At 46.7% G+C, this 22115-nt stretch overlaps 1 protein-coding gene and 1 long non-coding RNA gene across 21 annotated transcripts in view; one reads left to right on the top strand and one right to left on the bottom strand.

The window, feature by feature from the left end:
* The window catches only part of DLGAP1 (DLG associated protein 1), a gene marked incomplete at its 5' end in the record, with an annotated part of 321304 nt that overhangs the window by 65044 nt on the left and 234145 nt on the right, over window positions 1-22115 (bottom strand). The window lies entirely within an intron of this gene.
* LOC309815132 lies at window positions 1156-18633 on the top strand. 5 transcript variants are annotated; one of them, XR_014295806.1, is made up of 7 exons: window positions 1156-2016; window positions 4274-8252; window positions 8741-9212; window positions 9674-9773; window positions 15311-15452; window positions 16962-17057; window positions 17712-18633. It is a non-coding gene; the product is annotated as an uncharacterized lncRNA (long non-coding RNA). The 5 variants fall into 5 exon arrangements; XR_014295807.1 differs by having other exon boundaries at window positions 4274-4390; window positions 15314-15452; window positions 17712-18631; XR_014295808.1 differs by having other exon boundaries at window positions 15314-15452; window positions 17659-17726.

Below are 22115 nucleotides of genomic sequence, written 5' to 3'. Positions count from 1 at the left end.
ATCAACTGAATCACCGGAGGGTCCATCTTTCCTCCGTAACACACGCTGTGCTAAGAATTTAATAGACAAGACTTCCCCTGGTGGCCCAGTGGTTAAGAATCCACCTGCAAATTCAGGGGACACGGGTTCGATCCCTGGTCCAGGAAGATCCCACATGCCGCGGAGCAACTAAGCCCGTGCGCCACAACTACTGAGCCTGTGCTCTAGAGCCCGTGAGCCACAACTACTAAGCCCGCTGCAACAACTACTGAAGCCCTCGCACCTAGAGTCCATGCTCCGCAACAAGAGAAGCCACTGCAATGAGAAGCCCGTGCACTGCAACGAAGAGTAGCCCCTGCTGGCCGCAACTAGAGAAAGCCCGAGAGCAGCAGCGAAGACCCAATGCAGCCACAAATAAATTAATTAATTAAAAAATAATTTAATAGACATGGTCTCACGACCCAGATCTCACTAAACCCATTTGTTTGATGGTAAGACTGAGGCTCAGGGTAGGTAACTGACTTCTCGAAGTCATGCTGCTCCTAGATGTTCACAGGGCTTCCAATCCCACCTCTTCTGTTCATCCAAACTGCCTGTATTCATCCGCCTAGTAAGCCTTCCCTGAAACACCACGTCCAGTAGAAGATAACGCTCTCCACGAGGAATTCCAGGAAACTGCCCCTAGCTCAGTCCTCTGGGAGTCCTTTGACCCAGAGGACTGAGCTAGGAGTGCAAAGGTCTGGAGGATGAATGCATTTGGAGTGGTCAGCAAGGGGTGCCCAGCTGCAACTTGAAAAATTTTGCAAAAGGAGAGAAACTCCACGAAACAAAATACACATGGAAAAATCGCCCCCTTGTTTCAAAATATTTACAGCTTAACATCTACAGGCCACCCAAAGTGTGGTGGTCAGCGTCCGCAGCCTGCTGGCCTCATGGTGAGGCGGCGGTGATCAGAGGGCTGCGGGGACGGGGCACAGGGCTTCTGCTGGCCTCTGTCCTGGTTAGTTTTGGCTCCAGGTACGTGGCTATGGGACTGATTACCACCAGAGCCATCCGCCACGGAAACCACAGAAAACGAGCTAACCTTTCCTCCCTCGAAGTAGAGAAAAGCAGGCTTGTGTACGGGTGGAGGGGGGCGGAGAGGGATGTGGACAGAGAGGGAAGGGTGGTGTTAAGAACTCCTGTAGTCATCAGGCTCGCCAGTTGGTAGTTACTAGTATTCCAGACGCTTCCTAATGCCAGACAAATGCCCGGAGCCCAGGCTTGTCTGGCTCAGAGATCTATTCAGCCGATAGCAGCCCGGCCCTGGTGGGGAGAGCAGATCTTTCAGGGAGCAGCCTCCATGGCTAATCAAACACAACATTGTTCTCAGAAGGAAGAATGGAAAGGTTTGTTTCAGAAGCATAGCTTTTTTTTTTTTTTTTTCCTTTTGAGGCACCCTAGTTATTTTAACAAGTTGCTACAAAACTTGGGCTTCCTGAGGTGAGGCTGTCGTGCACAGTGCATGTTCTGTCCCAAACTCCAGGGAGGGAGGGATCCGAAAATTAGTCACTAAAAAAAAAAAAAAAGCCCCAGGCACTTCATGCCTGGAAATGATGTAAGACGCAGCCACTCCTCTGTTAGAACTACAACCAAACAATGCTCGGCGATCGCGGCAGCTGCTCTCCAAATGTCAGCGCCAAGCCCGGCCAAACGGCTGGAAGGCCACCGAGCCCAGGACTTTGTGCGCTACCTTTGTCGCCCACATTTTCCCCAAGCACTCTCAGGACCCTGGCAACAGGTAACGTGGCAACCTTTGCCTTCTAAAACGGCAAGCGGCAGGATTTCAGAGAACAAAAGGATTTTTTGAAAGCCAGCTGCATCTCCCTCGCCACCCCTCCCCCTCCCCCCCACGCCCTCCCCCTTCGCCACTCCAAGTCTGAGAAAACAAAGTATTGCTGCGGCAGCCCGGCTCTCGAGCGCCCCCTGGTGACCAAGCTCGGAACATCACCGATGTACCTTTCAAGGTACAACTTCAGTCCGAGGCTCGGCTCCCAGGTAAGTCACGCGGGACGTCCGGGCTGCGTTTGCCCAAAAAACGCAGAGTGGAAGTCAAGAGTCAGATGTCTTGCTTTTTAATTTATCACCTCAACAAAAATTTCACCCGTGCTGCAGGGTAAGATCTCTGGGTTGAGGTTGCTGACCCTTTTTTTTTTTCAAAGCAGCCGCTAGGGCCACAGTTTTTGTTTCCTTGGCAAGCTGAAAAGCAAAAGCTGCTGTGGACATTTGGTTAGGTGGATGGCAGTGAGGATGAATAGCCAGGAAACTGAGGATTCCTGGTGGGTGGGACTTGCATTTTCCATCTTTATCTGAATTTGTCGCTTGTTTGCAGGAAGCTTGCAGGTAGAAGCATTTCTCATTCCCATCGCTTGTTTCCAGTTAGTTCATTTGCAAGGATGACTGAGGATTTCCAAACCGCAGGCCCAGCTTCCCAGAGAGCGTGCTTTGCAGCCCCACCCTAGCTCTTCTATCTCTGTCTGGGGCAAACACCCACGAAAATGCCAAGGGCAGTAGTTTTAACCAGCCTTCTTCCTCTCACGGCTTCTCCCGCCCTCCATGGTCTCTGATTTAGAGGAAGGACTGCAGTTGTGAGCTGCTGCCAGGCGTGAGGGCATCCCTCTTTGTCCCTCTCTGGAAATGTTAACCAGAAACCAAGAAAGGGGTTTAGATCAAAGTAACCGTTCTCTTCAAAAAGTTCCATTAATTAACTAAATTAAAGGAAGTTAAGTGCTGTTTGGAGGAAAGTCATTTAGAAGGCCCAGGTCCAGGGACGGAGGTCTAAAGCCTCTAATGTGACCCTTTAATGAAGCTTGGCAACCAGTTAATATGAGAATTTGGGGGTTACCCTATGTAAAACCAGTTGTTGCCTAAAATCAGTCATTTCAAAGGAACATCTTGAAAGTAGACAGACATTCGGCTGGTTGTTGCCTTGATCATTTAATAGTAAAGATTAAAAACTGAGGTCTCTGAGTAAGAATCATTTGACCGGTAGCTCAGGTGAGTCATAACCTTCATAGAACTAGGCACAAAGGTTCACAGCAGGATGTTCAGAACGCCTGGCTTACTAATTTGCGAGGCGGGGCCGTTGCTTCCAGCAGGGAATGCCTTCAGGATTTCATGGCTCATTTTCCCAGCCTCTCCAACAGATGCTACTGAGTCATCCACGCACACAAGTGACTGCCCTGGCAGTGTCATCTGTTAGGATTAAATTTCCATTTGTTCCATGACTTTATGAAGCAATTTCTAACGATTGAATCAGATATACCACTTCCTCTAGGATCTAGGGATTTTTTTTTCTTTTTTAATGTTTGTAACATCATGTGAATTTTTCAGAATTTGTCCCAGCCAAGTCAGCAGGTCTTCCTGGGTTGAATGGACTGTTTACAGGAGGGGAAGATTCAGGACCCAAGGTCAGGGTTACAGAATGAAATAAGTTTTCCTGTTTGGGCAGCTGGTCCCACCTCCTCAGGTTCGGGCAGACTGGGTCTTGTTGGAAGATAACAGGCCTGGGATACCTGAGGTAGGGATGGTGCCAGGAGTGGGGAAGGACATTTTGCTTTTAAGCTTTTCATCAGCTAGCTTTCATTTCTTGTTAGATGTCACTTCTTAGCAATACTTGCCTGTATTCCCTGTTAGGTGAATTTTTTTATTTTTTCCTGACCAAACTGAGAGAAAGGAATTAGTTAAGGATGTAAGAATCACAAGGTCAGGCATTGTTGTCCATTGTATTCATGACGACTACAGTACTTAGACCACTCGTGGCACATAGTCGTATGGTGGAAAATACTTGTTACGTGAAGGAAGGAACAGGGATGAGAAGGGATTTCCTGGAGAAGCAGAAAAAGGGACTAATACTTAGGAAAGCACGGTCACCAGGGTAGAAAGAAAATGAATACTCAGCAAAGCCAGTCTCTGTGACCTTGGATGTTGCAATATAATCTCCCATCACTGATGCCCACTTCTGTTTGGCCTTGGTCATATGCTGGCCAAATGCAGCTGTGATTGGCCAGCTTTTGACATGGAGCTAGAATGTGAAAGGCCCACCTCGTATTAGCTGGAAGCAGTTAGTCCTATGGATTATCCACCTAACTTCCTCCACCCTCTCTGCTGGGCTTTATCCATGTGGGGCTGTGATGCTCACTACCCTTTCCCCAGAGCAGCTGCCTTTCCTCCCCAGTTCCTAACATTCCTTATTATTCTTTGACTTCTTATTCCTGGTCTCATTTCATGACACCTGTACCATGGACCTGGAAAGCAAGGGAAACCTGGAATGCAATCACACAGCCCAGCAGGACTCTCCGCCGTGGGGCACACAGCGGACCTCAGGGGGTACTGAGCTCTGAGGCCAGATGGAGTCGCTGACTGGCTCCAGGTGAGAGCAGGGTCTCGGGCACACACTGCCCACTGGTCTCCCTTGAAACGGTGAGCTGGCCATGCAGAGTGTGGGTGCTGAGCCCACACCCGGTGAGGTCATGTCTCATGATGGTCCATCGGGATGAGTCCTCACTGAAACCTTCTGGCTGGATCGATCAGGAGCCTCTGCTCTCTGGCCAACACCCTGGGCTTCGGAGAGAAGGCAGACCTTGTGTCAAAGCAGCCTGATGCTGCTGCCCTGTGGACAGAGGGCTTGGCCGGCTGGCTCCACGTGGAGCAGAAGCTTTTGCATCAGACAAACTGGGGGAAACAGGATATATGAGGAAGCAAAGAAGAAAGAAAATGTATCCAGCATGTCTTCCTGTCAGTTGGAGGGCGATGAGAAATAATTACCTGTGTCTGGAGAGCAAGGCATGTAGGGGGGCCTGATCTGTGCAGTGAGGCAGTTAATTATTCGTCTGGCTTCTTTCTGCTTTCCTCCCTGAAATCCCCCTCCTCAAAGGAAAAACAGGATAGACTTTGTGGGTTAAGCTGTGGAATACTGTCTACCAGCCCGCTGGGCCCAGAAAGGACACCAGCCCCTTACTGACTCTCAGATGACAGGATCAGTGCTTCAAAATGACACCTCATTATCCAACTGTGTCACTGACAGATGAGGACACAGATCCGGAGAAGAACTTGGCTGGGGGCCCCCAGTCTTCTTCTGTCTGCACCACACAGCAAACACCATCAGCCTTTACAGTGGGTTCATAAAGGGCCACTTCAGACTGCATTCACAATTCCACTGTACAGTTGGGTTTTGGTCATTTGCCAGAATTAAATAAAAATATCAAGGAACCCTCCTACACTGTTGGTGGGAATGTAAATTAGTACAACCGCTATGGAGAACAGTATGGAGTTTCCTGAAGAAACTAAAAATAGAACTACCGTATCACCCAGCAATCCCACTCCTGGGCATATATCCAGAGAAAACCATAAAAAAATAAAAAAGACACATGCACCCCAATGTTCATTGCAACACTATTTATAGTAGCCAAGACATGAAGCAACCTAAATGTCCATCAACAGAGGAATGGATAAAGAAGATGTGGTATGTATATGTTATGGAATATTACTCAGCCATAAAAAATAATGAAATAATGCCATTTGCAGCAACATGGATGGACCTAGAGATTGTCATACTGAGCGAAATAAGCCAGAGAAAGACAAATATCATGTGATATAACTTATATGTGGAATCTGTTTTTTTTTTTTTTTTTGGCCATGCCACGTGGCTGGTGAGATCTTAGTTCCCTGACCAGGGATTGAACCCGGGCCCACAGCAGTGAAAGCACGGAGTCTTAACCTCTGGACCACCAGGGAATTCCCTGTGGAATCTAATTTTTCAAAAATGACACAAATGAACTTATTTACAAAACAGAAACAGACTTACAATTATCGAAAACAAACTTAAGGTTACCAAAGAGGAAACGTGGTGGGGAGGGATGAATCAGGAGTTTGAGATGAACATACCCACACTACTATATATATAAGATACGTAACCAACAAGGGCCTACTGTATAGCACAGGGAACTCTACTCAATGTTCTGTGATAACCTATAGGGAAAAGAATCTGAAAAGAATGAACATATGTATAACTAATTCACTCTGCTGTACACCTAAAACTAACACAACATTGTAAATCAACTCTGCTCCAATAAAATGCTTTAAAAAATCCCAGCAAACTGGTGAGGCCAGCACTAAAATCTATCAGTTTACTCTAGCTACTGCCCACCAGCATCCTCATTCACTGTGTTTCCTGGGAGCCAGGTACCTGGACCTATAATCCCAACTCCACAAGTGACTGGAGGCAAGAGAGTTTGGGTTGCCCACCTTCTGCAGAGTGGGGTCCGACTGGAACCTGGGTTCTTCTCATCTAAGCCTCCGTTCTCTTCTTTTAAAGAGCTGCTTTATAATCTGTCATTAAGATTCTCCTCTGAACCCTCATGAGAGCAATGTCCAAAAGTCTTTTTCTGAATCTCTTGGTCAAACGTGCTTGGAATTCAGAACTTTTTGGATTGTAGAAAGCTGACTTGCATGACACACCCTGGGGGGCCTGGGTACTCTAACCTGTCTGTCTGCCGGAAAAGGTGAAACAGTCACTCTGCAAGTAGTTGCAAGGGCAGGTTTTGGCCTATGGCTTTCAGAGCGCTGAAGGATGGTGGCCACCCACTCCTTCAGGTGCCTGGGTGTATCAGAGCCCCCGCCAGGGGCCTCCTCCTCCAGGGCATCTCTGGTCCTGGACGGAGCTCTGTCCCAGCCTGGCCCAGGAGGAGAAGGGGGATGGGTAGTGACTGGGTGGTGGTGGGCTTGGCCTGGTGGGTGGGCAAGGTTTCTACATCTTTAAGGAAAAGAGGAATCCGATTTCAAATTCGATAATACTTCTGACATTGTCTCTCTTTCCTTGACCATGTGAGTTCTGGGTGTTCATTGGTTTGTCACTGTGTTTCACACACCATTGGCAGAAACACCTTTGTTGGTTTTTGTTATAATGGTAACAGGGGTACTTGTAGGGGCTTTTAACTGGCCTCTTCCCACTGTGGAATGCTGTCTACAAAAATTACAGAATGCCTAGTCTGAAGATAAACGCTTGGAGATAAACACTTCGTATCTGCCAGGTTGTGTGCTTGTGTGTGTGCGTGGTGTGTGTGTGTGTGTGTTTTGAGCCATCCCTTCCATCCTCTTCCCCATTCTCATCCTGTACCCTAAAGCTATGATCTGACTTCACAGCCAAAGAGATAAAAGTAACATTCTTCGGGCTTCCCTGGTGGCGCAGTGGTTGAGAGTCCGCCTGCCGGTGCAGGGGACATGGGTTTGTGCCCCGGTCCGGGAAGATCCCACATGCCGCGGAGCGGCTGGGCCCGTGAGCCATGGCCACTGATCCTGCGCGTCTGGAGCCTGTGCTCCGCAACGGGAGAGGCCACAGCAGTGAGAGGCCCGCATACCACAAAAAAAAAAAAAAAAAAAAAGTAACATTCTTCTCCTTGGCCCACCGTACTTTGTACTGACAGGAGGGTGGTTCCACGCTAGGTCCAGGCTGGCTGCTGCGCTAATTTGATGCAGCCCAGGACACTCACCTAAAAGTTGATTCCTAAGGGCATTCCTCATTCATTAAAGCTCTACCCAGGACACAGCTGGAAAATCATTTTCAGATCACAAGTTTTTATCCCACATTTCCAATCCAAGAGATAACAGACAGGCTCCATGTAAAATAGCTTGAATTAAAGAATAAACCGTTGTGTGGCTACACATGTCCGTGAACTGCAGGCAGAAATAGGTCAAGCACTAGAAAAAAATTTTTTTAAAATCTAGAACAAGCCCCACACTGCCTCCTGGTGTGGATTACATTTTACTTTTCAAAAGGAACCATGGATAGTAAAGCGAAATCATTTTGATTCTTTTGGATTTCTACTGTCCTAGGTGAAAGGTTTTATTAATCAATTCTTTGAAAAACCAGCTATACCCACTGCAAACCTACCAAATGAGAGGAAGTTAAGCTGTTCAGTGGGTTGTATGTTTGGGTCCTTGTTTGGAATTTCAAGCTCATGTTAGGGGACTGCTGGCCCGTGGTTGCAATTTACACCATTTATCAGCAGGATTGCCGAAGTGCTGAGGTGCCGGAATGCGGAAACACTGGAGGAGACCAGCGCTGGTCTTTGGATCAACATTCATTACCAATAAAGAGTTAGGAAATTGATCACAGGGAAGGGAAGCATGTTAATGGCCGCCGCTCAAAGGTCCAGCCCCTTTCTGTTACTGATAACCTTGCGATGTCTCCAGATAAAAGCCAGCCTTGTCACCCCCAGGCACCTGGCTGAGCGGTAATAAAACTGTTGCCTTATCTTCTAAGAGTGGAGTTGGTCCAACCTCAGCCCGAGGTAATTACAGTAAACTGAAATTGCCTGTCATTTACAAAAAAGGGAAGGCGTAAGGCGGGAGATGGTGTTTGTCTCTCTCCTTGGATTTTAAAAAGAAAGCGAGCAAAACAGCCAGAAGTTTTCCAGGGAGTGAGAAAACCAGCCCGGCTTGGCCACCCTCTCCTGGGGGTAACGGATTGCTGGCGGCTCAGGTCCCCGTGACGATCTGAAAAAGAGGCTCAAGCTGATGACAATCCAAGCAATCTTCTTAGTCTGTCCTTTGTAAATGTAAATGACAGAGTCGGAGCCCTGCTAGGGGGGCAGGAAGTCTCCGTCTTATCCAGTGACTCATTCAGTGCTGTTAGCCCTAGAAGCTGCATAAAAAGTTTTAGCAAAAGCAGCAACAAATCTACTTTAAATACTAGCACAGTAAGGAAATTCCTCTCTTTCAGGCCGAATGCCATCCACACAAAAGAGCTCCTGTCGACATCTCATTTACAATCTACCCCCAGGACACAGACAGGACCATTTCAATAAACCCGGCTCAGAAACACCTATTGTTCAAAATCTTCAACTAGCCACAGGCTACCACCACTCCCTATTGTTTTGTAAAATAAAAGATTTAGAAGGAGCCAGATTGGGACCTGGAAGCTCTGAAAAGAGGAAGGAAAAAAGTCCCTTTGACCCGATGCTGTTGGAGAACGTGCGTGAAGAATAAAGTTAATGGATTTTCATTTTTACAAGAAGTGCATAAGCAACGCCCGCTCCCTTCCTGAACTCGTGATTGGGGATTCTAAAAGCGGTGCCAACTTTGTAAAGAAGTTAACTCCTGCCAACGGGTCTGGTACCTGAAAAGTCAAAGGCTCTACTTACCCTAGTCTCTGTCTTACAAAAGCCCTGATGGCAGCCACAGCAAAGCGCCAGGTGAGTATTCGATCTGCGTTGTTTCCTCGGGATTTATAGCTTGACTGTCCTTTCTATGTAGGATTTTGAGGCTCGCTGCAGAACCTACCCCCCGCCCCACGACGAATGGTTTCCTCCTTTTCAACACCACCATTTTGCTCCCTCTTTTAGTAAAACCTGACCACTTTCTGGAATTACATAATGTAGCCTTTAGACGCTTTTTCTTCAGATAGGCCTCAAATGAAGAGGTACATTTGTGTTGACCAAACAAAATGGGCATTTCTCAAAAACTCAGTGTCTTTACCCTCCTAGCAGATCTTCAAGTTCACTTTCCCTATCTTAGCAAGTAACTCCTCTTCCTACCAAGAGTTCAAGCCACAACTCTGGGCATCACCTCTAATTCTTTTGGGTCCTTCCCTCCTATCTCTTAAATCCTTCTGGAATCCTTCCACATCTTACAATCCACCTTTCTGCTTCCCTAGATCCTATGATTTCCTCTCTGGAGGATGACAGCAACTTCCTACCTCAGCGTTCCTCAAACTACCTGTTGTGACTTATTAACGGATCATGAAATCAGTTGAGGTGGGTCATGCAGTTTCACCATTTCAAAAAAACGGAATAGATTAGAAAACGTCAGAGTGCATCAAACAAAGGAAAAGTAAGTTCGGTTTTGGGACGCTTGTGTCAGTGTGTGTCCCGAGATCTGTGTACATTCTGGGTTAACAGGTAGAATGTATCTTGTCTGTCAGGAGTTTGAGAAATACTTTTCTAATTGGTCTCACGGGCTCTGTCTTGTCCCTGGCTCCAAACTGTTACACACGCTCAGAGCAGGAGGGGGAGATTATGAACGGATCCGGCTGACAGCTCTGCCCTCTGGGATAAAGACGTGGGTCTGGGGCTTTGGAGATTCTAATTACTTAGTTCCTCATCCTTTCAGGTTTCAGAACTCCACGTCCTCCCGACCACTTTTCCTTTTAGCTGTTCAAGCCACCAAGTTCCCTGGCCTTTGCAGATGGAATTTCCCTATAGGAACGTTCTGTCCTCTTTCTCCTTCAGGTATCAGCTGAGGTGTCACCTCTTCCAGGAAGGCTTCCGGAAGTCCCTCTAAACGCCTCCTCTTAGTTCTCATGAGAACCCCTGACGTTTTATCTGACAGAGCACTTATTGCATCATGATTATCTTCTCGGTTCCTTACAGAACTTTAAGCTCCAAGGGGCAGCCAGTACATATTTGTTGGGGGTAAATATTGTGCATCGAATGTGTCACATCTTACACAGTTCACACTTCCTTCCTACAAACCCATTTGGATAGTTATAAAATATCGTATCTCTATTTCTCAAAGCTTTAGTTTTCATTCGTTTACACTGAAGTGTCTCTTGTTCATTTGCTCTTCAAACACAACCTAATTAACTTCCGAATTCCCTGGACTCCTCCTCTTAAAACTCAAAATAATAAAATGCGGGGAAAGCTGTTGTACCCCTGGCTGGTCACTCACCCTCTCTGAGCCTCAGATAATACAGAGGAGCAGAGCTCAATGACCTCTAAGATCTCTTCCAGGCTGCCACTCTGAACCTCTGGCTTGCACTTTCTAAGGACCAGAGAGGTTAAGTGACTTTCCCAAGGTCAAACAGCTCTCTAGTGGCAGGATATTGTCTGTCTTTCTATAGATTTTTAACAGCAAGCTGCAAACAAAAAAACCTTCTACCCAGAAATCGGTAGTGCCACTAAAAAGTGTGCCTGAAAGAGAATCATAAAATTAAAGAAGGGACTTCCCAGGTGGCGCAGCGGTTAAGACTCTGTGCTCCCAATGCCAGGGGCCCAGGTTCTGTCCCTGGCCAGGGAACTAGATCCCACAATTAAGGAGCCCTTGAGCTGCAACTAAGACCCAGCGCAACCAAATAAACAAATATTTTTAAATAATAAATAAATAAAATTAAAGAAATAGGGGACTAAAAAAACCCAAAAGCCAACAGCATTCATAACGGATTCCTGCCCAGGCAGGTCCCAACATTTTAAAAACCAATCTTGCTGTTAGATGCAGAGATGTTCAGATTTCCTTTTAAAAACTGGAAGTGAAAAATTCAAGAAACTTTGGCATCCTGACCCCTTGTAGATGCCCTTCTGCAGAGGCACAAATGGACACAGCCTTCCTCAAGGTACTGATTCGAGCATCCCAGTGGCTTTTTTAGTGCTGAGGCCCTCGTGCCTTGATCTGATGCCACTCTGAGGACCAAAGCTGTAACTCACCGGGATGAGACTTGGCCTCAGTTCCTGTACCCCATCCCCCATCCCTCCCGGCCAGGACCAGGACCACCTCGCAGTCCCTGCTTTCAAGGACAGACTTGTGTTATTTCCTTAGTTACAGAGTTTGGGCGTTAGATAACCTGCTCTGTAAAATAGAAAGTCAACAAACCAGAAATACACCCCTTTAGGGAAAAAAAGAAACAAAAACAATAGCTATACTACTTTTCCCCCCTATGTTATGTGCTGTGTTTTATTCTATAATGTAAGTCAGCGTGTACGTTTGTTTTATTTGTTGCTTTTTCCCCTCTAAACAGACCAGCAGTAGCTTGCCTTCATTTGACGGAAAATTTGTCACTTTCTACTGCAACCCTGTATAAAACCACTATGTATGTGAGGACTCCATGCACACCAAGTAGTTATAGCCAAGCCGTGGACTTATGGATGATTTTTACTTTATTTTTTGAGCTTCTTGGAATTTTCTGATTTAAAAAAATGAATACTTGTTACTATTGTAATCATAACAAAGTACAAATGTCAAAATAAAGACCAGATACACTATTATTTCTACACTGCCATGATCCCTGACTAAATTATATAGCTTTATTTTTACCATATATGTTGCTGTTGTCTTTTTTTTTAACCCATTTGTTTTTGAAGGAAATTATATACAACTTCCACATTAAAAAAAAAATTAACAAAAACCTCTTAACACTGCTGATATTTTGCTGTCTTTAAAAGCTTTAGGAACACGGACTTTGGAGACACAGCCAAACACTGGCATATAACTCCTTTGCCACCTGGCTGCAGTGTGAATTATTAGTTTCTCCTGACATTTTCACACCTAACAACTTGTTTCCAGAATATCATCTTTTTTCATGCCTTTATGCCTGTGGCAAGTGTTGTTTCCTTTCTCATAACCACCCTCCTTGCTAACAGGGCCCTTCCAAGCAGCCATGACTTTTTGGGGAGGGGGCCCCTCCCTAGATTTGGAGGCTGAATCTTCATTGTTCTACAAGACAGGGATGAGGAAGGAATTCTGATGCGAGTGCTTCATGGCAAGTTTACCGCCCTTTTTAAAGTGACACAAGTCAGCGACATCCCTTTTCTTCCCCCGGACATTGTCATCAGCAAGGGATACCCTGAACTGTGGCTGCCATCTGGGGACACAAGGAGCCCCTACTCCAGAAGACAGAAAGATGGCACAAAGCTGACTTTGGTACATTCATTGGCTGCCCTACCTCTAGACTTGATATTATTGGAGAAAATAAACGCTTTTACCATCTAAGTCACTCTAATTTTATTTATTTATTTTATTTTATTTTTGGCTGTGTTGGGTCTTCGTTGCTGCGTGCGGGCTTTCTCTAGCTGCGGCGAGCGGGGGCTACTCTTTGTTGCGGTGCGCGGGCTTCTCATTGCGGTGGCTTGCACGGGCTCTAGGCTCACGGGCTTCAGTAGTTGTGGCACGCAGGCTCAGTAGCTGTGGCACACGGGCTTAGTTGCTCCGCGGCATGTGGGATCTTCCCGGACCAGGGCTCGAACCCGTGTCCCCTGCATTGGCAGGTGGATTCTTTTTTTTTTTTTTTTTTTTTTTTTTGCGGTATGCGGGCCTCTCACTGTTGTGGCCTCTCCCGTTGCGGAGCACAGGCTCCGGATGCGCAGGCCCAGCGGCCATGGCTCACGGGCCCAGCCGCTCCGCGGCATATGGGATCCTCCCAGACCGGGGCACGAACCCGTATCCCCTGCATCGGCAGGCGGACTCTCAACCACTGCGCCACCAGGGAGGCCCTGGCAGGTGGATTCTTAACCACTGCGCCACCAGGGAAGTCCACTCTAATTTTATTTTTAAAAATTTTACTTATTGATTTGCTTATTGATCTGTTTGGCCTGGCACTTATGCAATGACTTTACAGATGCTAAGCTTCCTTCCTGGCTTGGAAAACTCCTGTTCATGCTTCAAGATTCACTTCATCTGTGTTCTGTGAGCCCCTCCTACATGTTTCCTATAGAATTCATCACACTTTGCTTGTTCCTGTTACGCTGATGCTGTGGTATGAAAGCAGAGGGAAATTAGTGATCAGGTAGATCTTTGTTTCCTATTATACTTATTGTTGGATTAAATGATTCTGTATGCCAAATGCTATTATATAAGATCTCACCAAACCAGACTGTCTGTATTTCAAAGAGGCGCTCAGGTGTGGTGGCCCAGCTTCCTCCAGTGGTGTCTGGAAAAGGCAGTGCGTTGAAGGCAACCAGACCTGGTTAAATCCTGACCTGCCACTTAGTGGCTGCAGGACCTCAGATGACTCAGCTCTCATCCTGTTTCCTCATCTGTTGAGTTTGTGTAACAGCCTCGGTGACCTCACAGTGTCATGAGACGGATGATGTAGTTAATATGATGTAAGGGGACATGGTGTGCCACTTATATCTCAAACACAGGAAGGAGGCTCTCTTTTCTTTCCTTCCTACGTTATTTGTTACAACAAAATTCCAATAATACAAAAACCATCTTGAGAACTCCCGAGGAGATTTTACTGGAGGTGCGGAGATCCTATCCTTTCCACATGTTGGGGTTTCTACAGCATGAAGAGCCCTATGCAGAAATTCCGTGTGTGAGAGCACATTTTAAGATGCCTGTCCCGGGCTTCCCTGGTGGTGCAGTGGTTGAGAGTCCGCCTGCCTTTGCAGGGGACACGGGTTCGTGCCCCGGTCCGGGAAGATCCCACATGCCGCGGAGCGGCTGGGCCCGTGAGCCATGGCCGCTGAGCCTGCACGTCCGGAGCCTGTGCTCCACAACGGGAGAGGCCACAGCAGTGAGAGGCCCGCTTACCGCAAAAAAAAAAAAAAAAAAAAAAAAAAAGATGCCTGTCCCTAGTGCTTAATGTTAAAATTTCATCTCATCCCTCTGGTCTCAGCTCATAAATCCTCTCCTTAGAGAGGCCTTCCATCACCACCCAGCTTCGAGCAGCCCCACATTCTGCCCTCCCAGCCATGGAGCCACCTGCTGAGAGGAGGAGATGCAGGGAGAAAATAAAATGGCCTATGAAGGTGTTGCATCTTTCCTAAGCTCAAGCCCTCCCCTCGGTTGGGAGTTGTGGCTTGCCCGGTCCGTCTTTATCAGCTTTGTGCCATTGTACCCCATCCCACCCTCTGCAGCCCCCATCTCCTTAAATCACACAGATGACTGGCCCCAGCCTCTGCTGTCTTGTATCTTGGAAAATGCAGAAATTGCCACGAATTTCTGCAGTCTTGCGGGATGGATCCCTGTCAGTGGTTTAAAACTGTCTTCCCACTTTCTATATTACCACTCAGTTCAGAAGAGACGAAAACAAACACAAAACATTTTCAAGTATGTTCTCCTTTGCCCTCATGGTCAACACTAATAACTTGCAGCTAGAGAGGGCTGGAGGGCAGGATGTGAATGGGACCAGCTCACTCTGTTTTAGTTCAAGTACTTGAGAATTTAAAAGCACAGACCCTCTCCAAGCACTGCTTAAGGCCTGTCAACTAAATCTCCCTAGTTTGCCAAAGTAACTAGGTAGGATACTAGCCCTAAAATGATGCACTTAAATTACTAAAAACCTATCAGGCAAACAGCAGTAACTTTGCTTTCCATTCCTGAGAGGCAATAATGCTTGATGTTTCAGAATATAAGTTTTGGAGGCAGACCTAGGGAGGTCTGTTTAATCTGTTTAAACATCAGTTTTTTACTCTGTGAAATGGGAATAGTAACCCTTGCAGGATTGGTGGGAGGATGAAATGAAGTCATATCTGAGAAATGCTCAGAATATTACCTGACACATAGTAAGTGCTCAATAAATAGTACATGGTAACAACATCAACCATTTCATAAGGGAAATCCCTTTGTTTTGTCTTAGCAGCCAGTAAGCCGGATGTACCCCTGCTCCTGTGCAGAAGGCCTGTGAAACTCTGAAGCTATACTTGTACACAGATGTGATCCGATGATGCCATCTCATCTCCATGGCAACCAGGCGTCTCAGTTATCTAGTCTGGTGCCAGGTAAGGGGTAGGTGATGAAACAAACTGAATCTAAGGCTAAAACTCTATTGTTCAGTACATCCAGCAGCAATGCTCCTGTTACAGACACACTCAGAATTCTGATTTCATGTGACCTTTACATTCACGGTTTTAGTCATAAAAGTACTTCAGAAACATTGACCATCTCAGACATACTTTTATTTTTAGTTACTTCCCAGATGTTTGCCTGAGATAAAAATAAGCAAAACAACCGAAGCTTTTCTACTAAACATATCTCAATGTCTGTCATTTTAGTCCATTTTTCTATCGCTAACCTAAGGATAGATTAGAAAGTATGTTGTCAAAAAATTTTTTTTGAGCTTAAGAGAATGGTTGGCAGCACGTTACTTATAAGTGATATTGGATATAAAATAAACAAAAGCATTCTGGAGAACGGAGTAAAGGAAGCAATATTGGTTGAAAGGGCCCAGTGCCTGGTACACTGATGGAGTATGAATTTATGAATGAACGGAACCCTTGGAAGAGCCAAAAGTCTTTGGAATTCCAGGTCCATAAATGAGTAGGTCTGTGACCTAGGGCAATGCGCTTAACTACTTTCTGTTCATTTTACAACAATCTGTAGGAGCAGCACCAGCCGCAGTAGTAACAATTTTTACTTTTTTCGCAGCCAGCTGAGCAATTTTTCCAAACCACAATTCTTCCTGGAGCAGCGTAAATTGAGCAGGCCTTTGGCTGATACTGAGCTGGGGCTCTGGGGATACCACAAAACGTTTTATAAAATTTGCATAAAGTTGCAAATTTAAGCAAAATAGGAGGGGAAAATGCTGTAAAAATTAATAGGGCCAGAGGGAGTGTTCTCTAATCGTCTAGTTACACACTTCCCCTCCTAGCTGCCCCCCCAAACACTCATAATATTTGATATAAAACTAACATGGCGACATATAGCTGCAATAAAAAGGAACTATTCTTCCAACACAGCTCAGGGTGAAGCTAAGCAGATTTTAAAAGTGATTGGAGCCAAACGTAATTTGGAGAGGAGACAGAATATAGTTTGTTTGAATGATGCACAAATGAACAGTTGTTAATTTTGGTGGTTTTTGAGTAAATGAGTAAGAGAATTGGGACTGGCAGGTCTAATGTTACCCCCGTAAGTGCCTGTTAGGGTCTCTCTTTTCTTAGATAGAAGCTTTCTTCTAGAGAGAAAGAGTTCAGAAGCACTGAATAACTAGGCTCCAGAAGGACCCTGCTTGAATTTGGAGCAGGGAGGAAAGCAGGGTCCCAAGCAGATAATCTCTGGGAGCTGCTGGAGGTTGGCCTTGGAAACATCCAGGGGAGGAGAGGAAAAATTCCAAGGGCAGTCTTGGCCGGTGGAGGAGGTCAGGGCGGAGATAACAAGTCTGGGCAATAGGAAAGGGAGGCGATGGGTAAGAGGAGGCCAAGAAAACATTTTTCATTGCTTTGTCTGAGGCTGAGGCAGCCCTGAGCACAACTGTGAAGTAGGTCAAATTTCTTGTGTCTTTCTTTCCCTAGGGCATCGGAGACCTGCCACCACCGTGCTGTTCCCCGGTCACTCAGTTCCAAATTCATGAGATTGCCTCAGTCCCTTAGGTATTTGTTCTCTGAAAGGTAAAAATGTAGCTAGTCTGATAAAATAATGCATTGGGGGATGGCTGGGGGCCAGGGGAGGGGGGATTGCATTTTTAAAAGAATTCTTGCAAACATTTCCTTCCTCCAGAGTAGTAAATACGTGTTTAAAAAGAGGGTCTCCGACGAACTTATGGTTACCGGCGGGGGGAAGGGTGGGGGGAAGGGATAGTTAGGGAGTTTGGGATTGACATGTACATACTGCTAGATTTAAAATGGATAACCAACAAGGACCTACTGTATAGCACAGGGAACCCTGCTCAATATTAGGTAACAATCTAGATGGGAAAAGAATTTGAAAAAAGAATAGATACATGTAATATATGTATAACTGAATCACTTTGCTGTACACCCAAAACTATCACAACATTGTTAATCAACTAGACTCCAATATAAAATAGTTTTTAAAAAAAAGAAAAAAGAGGGTCTCTGTAAAGTCGACCTTAATTCCAAGGAGGGTCTAAAATTGGGAATTTCCGACTGCTAATAGACCTACAGTGGCAGTAAACAACTTTCCGTGACTCTCAAGTCATAATTAAGCCTAGAAGGGGAAGAACTAAATTGTATACTTTACCTGTTACAGGTGTGGAATTGTGCTGAGTACTTTTTACATATGATCCTCATTCCTTTTTACAGAGTTGGAGACCCAGGTAAAGTTCAGAGCGCCTCGTAACCTGCCTGCAGCCAACGGCATATTCCAAAGGTGGCTAAAACAATATTGTCCATCCAACATGGTCTTCTAGAACAGGGGTCAGGAAAGTCTTCTATAAAGAGCTGTACAGTAAATATTTTTGGTTTTGCAGACCATGCAGTCTCTGTCCCAAACACTCAACTTTGACATTGTGGCAAAGCCAGAGACAATATGTAAATGCACGGACATGGCTGCCTTGGAGAGGTGAGCCTGATTTGTTCCAAGGGTCGTAATTTGCCAAACCTGCTCTAGAACTTTGCCACTTCCCATGGTGAGGTGGAGTCTGATACCCCTCCCCTTGAACTTGGGGAAATGTGTGATTTGCTTGTGACCGAGAGAGTACAAAGGAACTCACAGTGCATGACCTCCAAGGCTAAATCAGAAAAGGTGATGCTGTTTCTCCCTTTGTCCCTGGGACATCTGCCTGCTTGGAGCCCTGAGCCACCACAGGAGCATCCAATCTCCCTGAGACCGCCATGCTGTAAGGAAGCCCAAGTCAGCCACGTGGAAATACCACATGAAGAAGCGTGGAGACTCTTAGGAAGAGGGAGAGGTGTTCAGCAGCCCCCAGTGATCCAACCCTCCACCCACCCAACTGCAAGCTCGGAAGAGACCCTGAGCCAGAACTACCCAGCCGAAGCTCTTCCCAAATTCCTGCCCCATAGAAACAGAAATAATAACACGATTGCTGTTGTTTTAAGGCACTAAACAAAAAACTTAGAACACTGTCCCAAAACTAGTGAGTGGCAGATATGGAATTCAAACCTAGGTTGGCTTGACATTCTATTACATGATCATTAATCATTCTATTAAGTGATTGCTTACAGCAGCCTTTTTAAAAAATGGTGCTAAAATATATGTAACATAAAACTTACCATGTTAACCATCTTTAAGTGTACAGTTCAATAAGTACATTCACACTGCTGTGCAACAGATCTCCAGACCCTTTTCATCTTGCAAAACTGGAACTCTACCCATTAAAAAAGAGCTTCCCCTCCCTCACCCCCAGCCACTGGAAACCACCTTTCTACTTTCTGTCTCTATGAATTTGACAACTCTGGGTCCCTCTTATACTGTAAGTGGAATCATACAGTGTTTGTGATTTTTGTGACCAGCTGATTTCACTTAGTATATACACGTGTGTATTTTATATATGTATATTTTAAGCCCATGTTGGGTAGTGAGTCTGACCAGCGAGCAGCAAAGGTTTGTCAAGGAAAAATGTCAGAGACCCCAGGTCTTATAAGTCACAGATGCAAGGTCCCAGGAGGGACTTTGCAACAGCAGTTACTCTGACAATGACAATTCAGTGTCCTGCCTCTAAAGGGCTTTGAAGAAAGAGGAACCCATGAATCAAGAATAAGATAAGGCTGTTTGCTTTGTTTCAACTTGCTGGCTGACTTCCTTCTCAAAGCCATGCCTTGAGGATGAAATCATTTTCTACCACACAGCCCCTGCAAAGACCATCAAACACAAGCCCTCACTGTCTGCTCCTTTATTTCCTCTGGGTCCAGGGTGTGTATTGACTTGGTGGAATGTCTGTGACTTGCTGTAAATTGTGTATCAAGCAAAAAACTTTCTGCAGGGAGTTGGCTCTCGGGAGGGTGAGCCTTAAATGCTGCTTCTTGCTTATAGAGACTAAAACTCAGCCTGCGGGGGCTTCTTTGGCCTCCTCCACCCTCCTCCCATCCCTGACCTAAGACCAAAAGGCAGACCTGGGTTGAGGTGCACACTGTGACAGTCCCAGCTTGGCCTGCCCCTCCCCATACCTGCCCTGACTGCGCCTAGCCCACCTGTTACACAGAGGATGGAAGTGGTTTTTATGAGTCTCCCAGGATCCCAGCCAACAGTTATGAGCTGAGTGTGCCCTCCCTCAAATTCAAACGTTGAAGCCCTCACTCTCAGGACCTCAGGATGCAACCCTATTTGGAGATAAGGTCTTTAAAGAGGTGATTAAGTTAAAATGAGTTAAATGAGGATGGGCTGGAATCCAATAGAACTGGGTCCTTATAAAAAGAGAGAGACACACCAGGGGCGTCTCACAGAGGAAGGGTCACGTGAGATTGCAGAGAGGATACAGCCGTCCGCAAGCCAACAAGAGAGGCTTCAGGAGAAACAGCCTGCCCACACCTTGACCTCAGACTTCACGCCCCAGAACTGTGAGAAAGTACGTTTCTGTATTTCTGTTGTTTAAGCCACCCGGTCTGTGGTAGTTTTGTTACAGCAGCCCGAGCAAATGAATGCACTAACAGAAAGTTCACAGCCTGGAGGCTGGGACTTCAGCCCAGTAAAGTTCTGAGGGTCATCATCGGAAACTCAAAAGGCAAGAAGGCTTTGAGTAGAGTTTCTCTTTCTGCATCTTTCACAGCGCCTGCTGGCAGGTTTGGGAGGCAGTGCTGGTGGCCGAGCGTGTGGTGAGCACTGACCTGGGGTGAGGCCCAGGGGGGAGCCTGGAGGCTCCTGGCTCAGAGGGAGAGGTACCAAGGCGCTAGATTCTACAAAGTCTGGCAAGCGTGGGGAGACTTAGTGGGTGTTTGGGGCCTGGTCTAAGAGGCACTTGGCTAACTCCCTCCCTCAGGGCTCCTGCCTTCCTCCCCCCACTACCCAGTTCTCTCTCCCTGCAAGATGCTTCATTACCAGGAGAGTCCGAAGGAGGGATTGCATCATGCAAATCCTGATAAGGTTTCGGTTTTTCTTTTGTGGGAAGGGCACTGTGATTTAGGAGGATAAGCAGCTGTCGGATGGCTGAGGTGGTGAACAGAATGAAGGCCCCTAAAGATGCCCACGTCCTAATGTTCAAAATCTGTGCGTATGTTCCCTTCCATCGCAAAAGGGGATTTCAGATGTGATTAAGTTAAGGGTCTTTATATATTTTTGGCCGTGCCACGTGGCACGTGGGATCTTAGTTCCCAGCCAGGGATTGAACCCGTGCCCCCTGCAGTGGGAGCGTGGAGTCTTAACCATTGGACCGCCAGGGAAGTCCCGATGGTCTTAAAATGGAAAGATTGCTCTGGATTATTTAGGTGGGCTCAACTGGGGTGGGCCAATGAAATCACAAGGATTCTTCTGAGGGTTAGAGAAGAAGAGGTGACTCTAGAAGCAGAGGGGTGTGTGTGTGAGTGAGAGAGAGGGAGAGGTTTGAAGATGCTACTCTGCTGCTGTTTTTGAGGACAGGGGAAGGGGCCATGAGCCTGGAAGTGCAGGCGTCCTCTAGCAGCTGCAAAAGGTAGGAAACGGATTCTCCCCTGGAGCCTCCACAACAGAGTGCGGCCCTTGCAGACCCATTTTAGACTTCTGATTTCCAAAACTGTAAGATGACTGGTGTTGTTTTAAGCCCCTAAGTGTGTGGTAAGGTTACACCAGCAATAGGAAATCAACACAGGTGGTAAGGATGAACGTCCTCGAACAGCTGCTATCACATTTCAACATGCAGGATACAGGCCCAGAAATGAAGTCACAGACAAAGCTAAGGCTTCCATCAGTTAAAATGGTGGTTTTCAAAGGTGGTCCCCCAACCAGCAGTGTCAGCAGCACCGGGAACTTGTGGGTCAAGTTCTCAGGCTTCACCCAGACCCAGGATTCAGAAGCACTGCGGGTGGAGCCCAGCAATCTGTGTTTTTAAAAGCCCTTCATGGGCTTCCCTGGTGGCGCAGTGGTTGAGAGTCCGCCTGCCGATGCAGGGGACGCAGGTTCGTGCCCCGGTCTGGGAAGATCCCACATGCCGCGGAGCGGCTGGGCCCGTGAGCCATGGCCGCTGAGCCTGTGCGTCCGGAGCCTGTGATCCACAACGGGAGAGGCCGCGACAGTGAGAGGCCCGCGTACCGCAAAAAAAAAAAGAAAAAAAAAAAGCCCTTCAGGTGATTCTGATACACACTAAGGTTCACCTTCAAAATAAGTGACCTGGGCTGGTTCTTCAGTAATGAAGGGTACTCGTGGACCCTCGGATGTGTGCATGTTCCTAGCGAATCTACAGTTAAACTAGTTTCCTGGTGTACACTGCTTGGCTTGGAATCTGGGAATGATGGGCACAGTTATCCCTCCAAGATGGGCTCTGCAGGGAAAATGTGGGAGAAGGGTGGCCTAGAATTCAGTCTCCCTGGGGCTGCAGGTCCCCACCCCCTTCATAGCCTGTGCTGTGCTAAACAGACCGGGAAGAAGGCTAGATTGTGGTTACAGAGCCCCTGCGAGATCTCGTACATTTGTCCCAGCCTGGGGCGGCCTAAGGGGTGGCTGTTTCCTCTCTTCTTTTCCCAGCTCCTTGCCTGACCGAGGCAATCCCAAACTGGCTAGTTGGAAAGATACTCACTTTAGAAACGTGAGTGAGGTCATTCCTTCCTGCCAGAGCTTAA

The sequence above is a fragment of the Mesoplodon mirus genome (assembly GCF_964341445.2).
Source record: "Mesoplodon mirus genome assembly, chromosome: 13".
NCBI classification, from domain to species: Eukaryota; Metazoa; Chordata; class Mammalia; order Artiodactyla; family Ziphiidae; genus Mesoplodon; species Mesoplodon mirus.
This window is presented reverse-complemented; position numbering and strand designations above follow the sequence as displayed.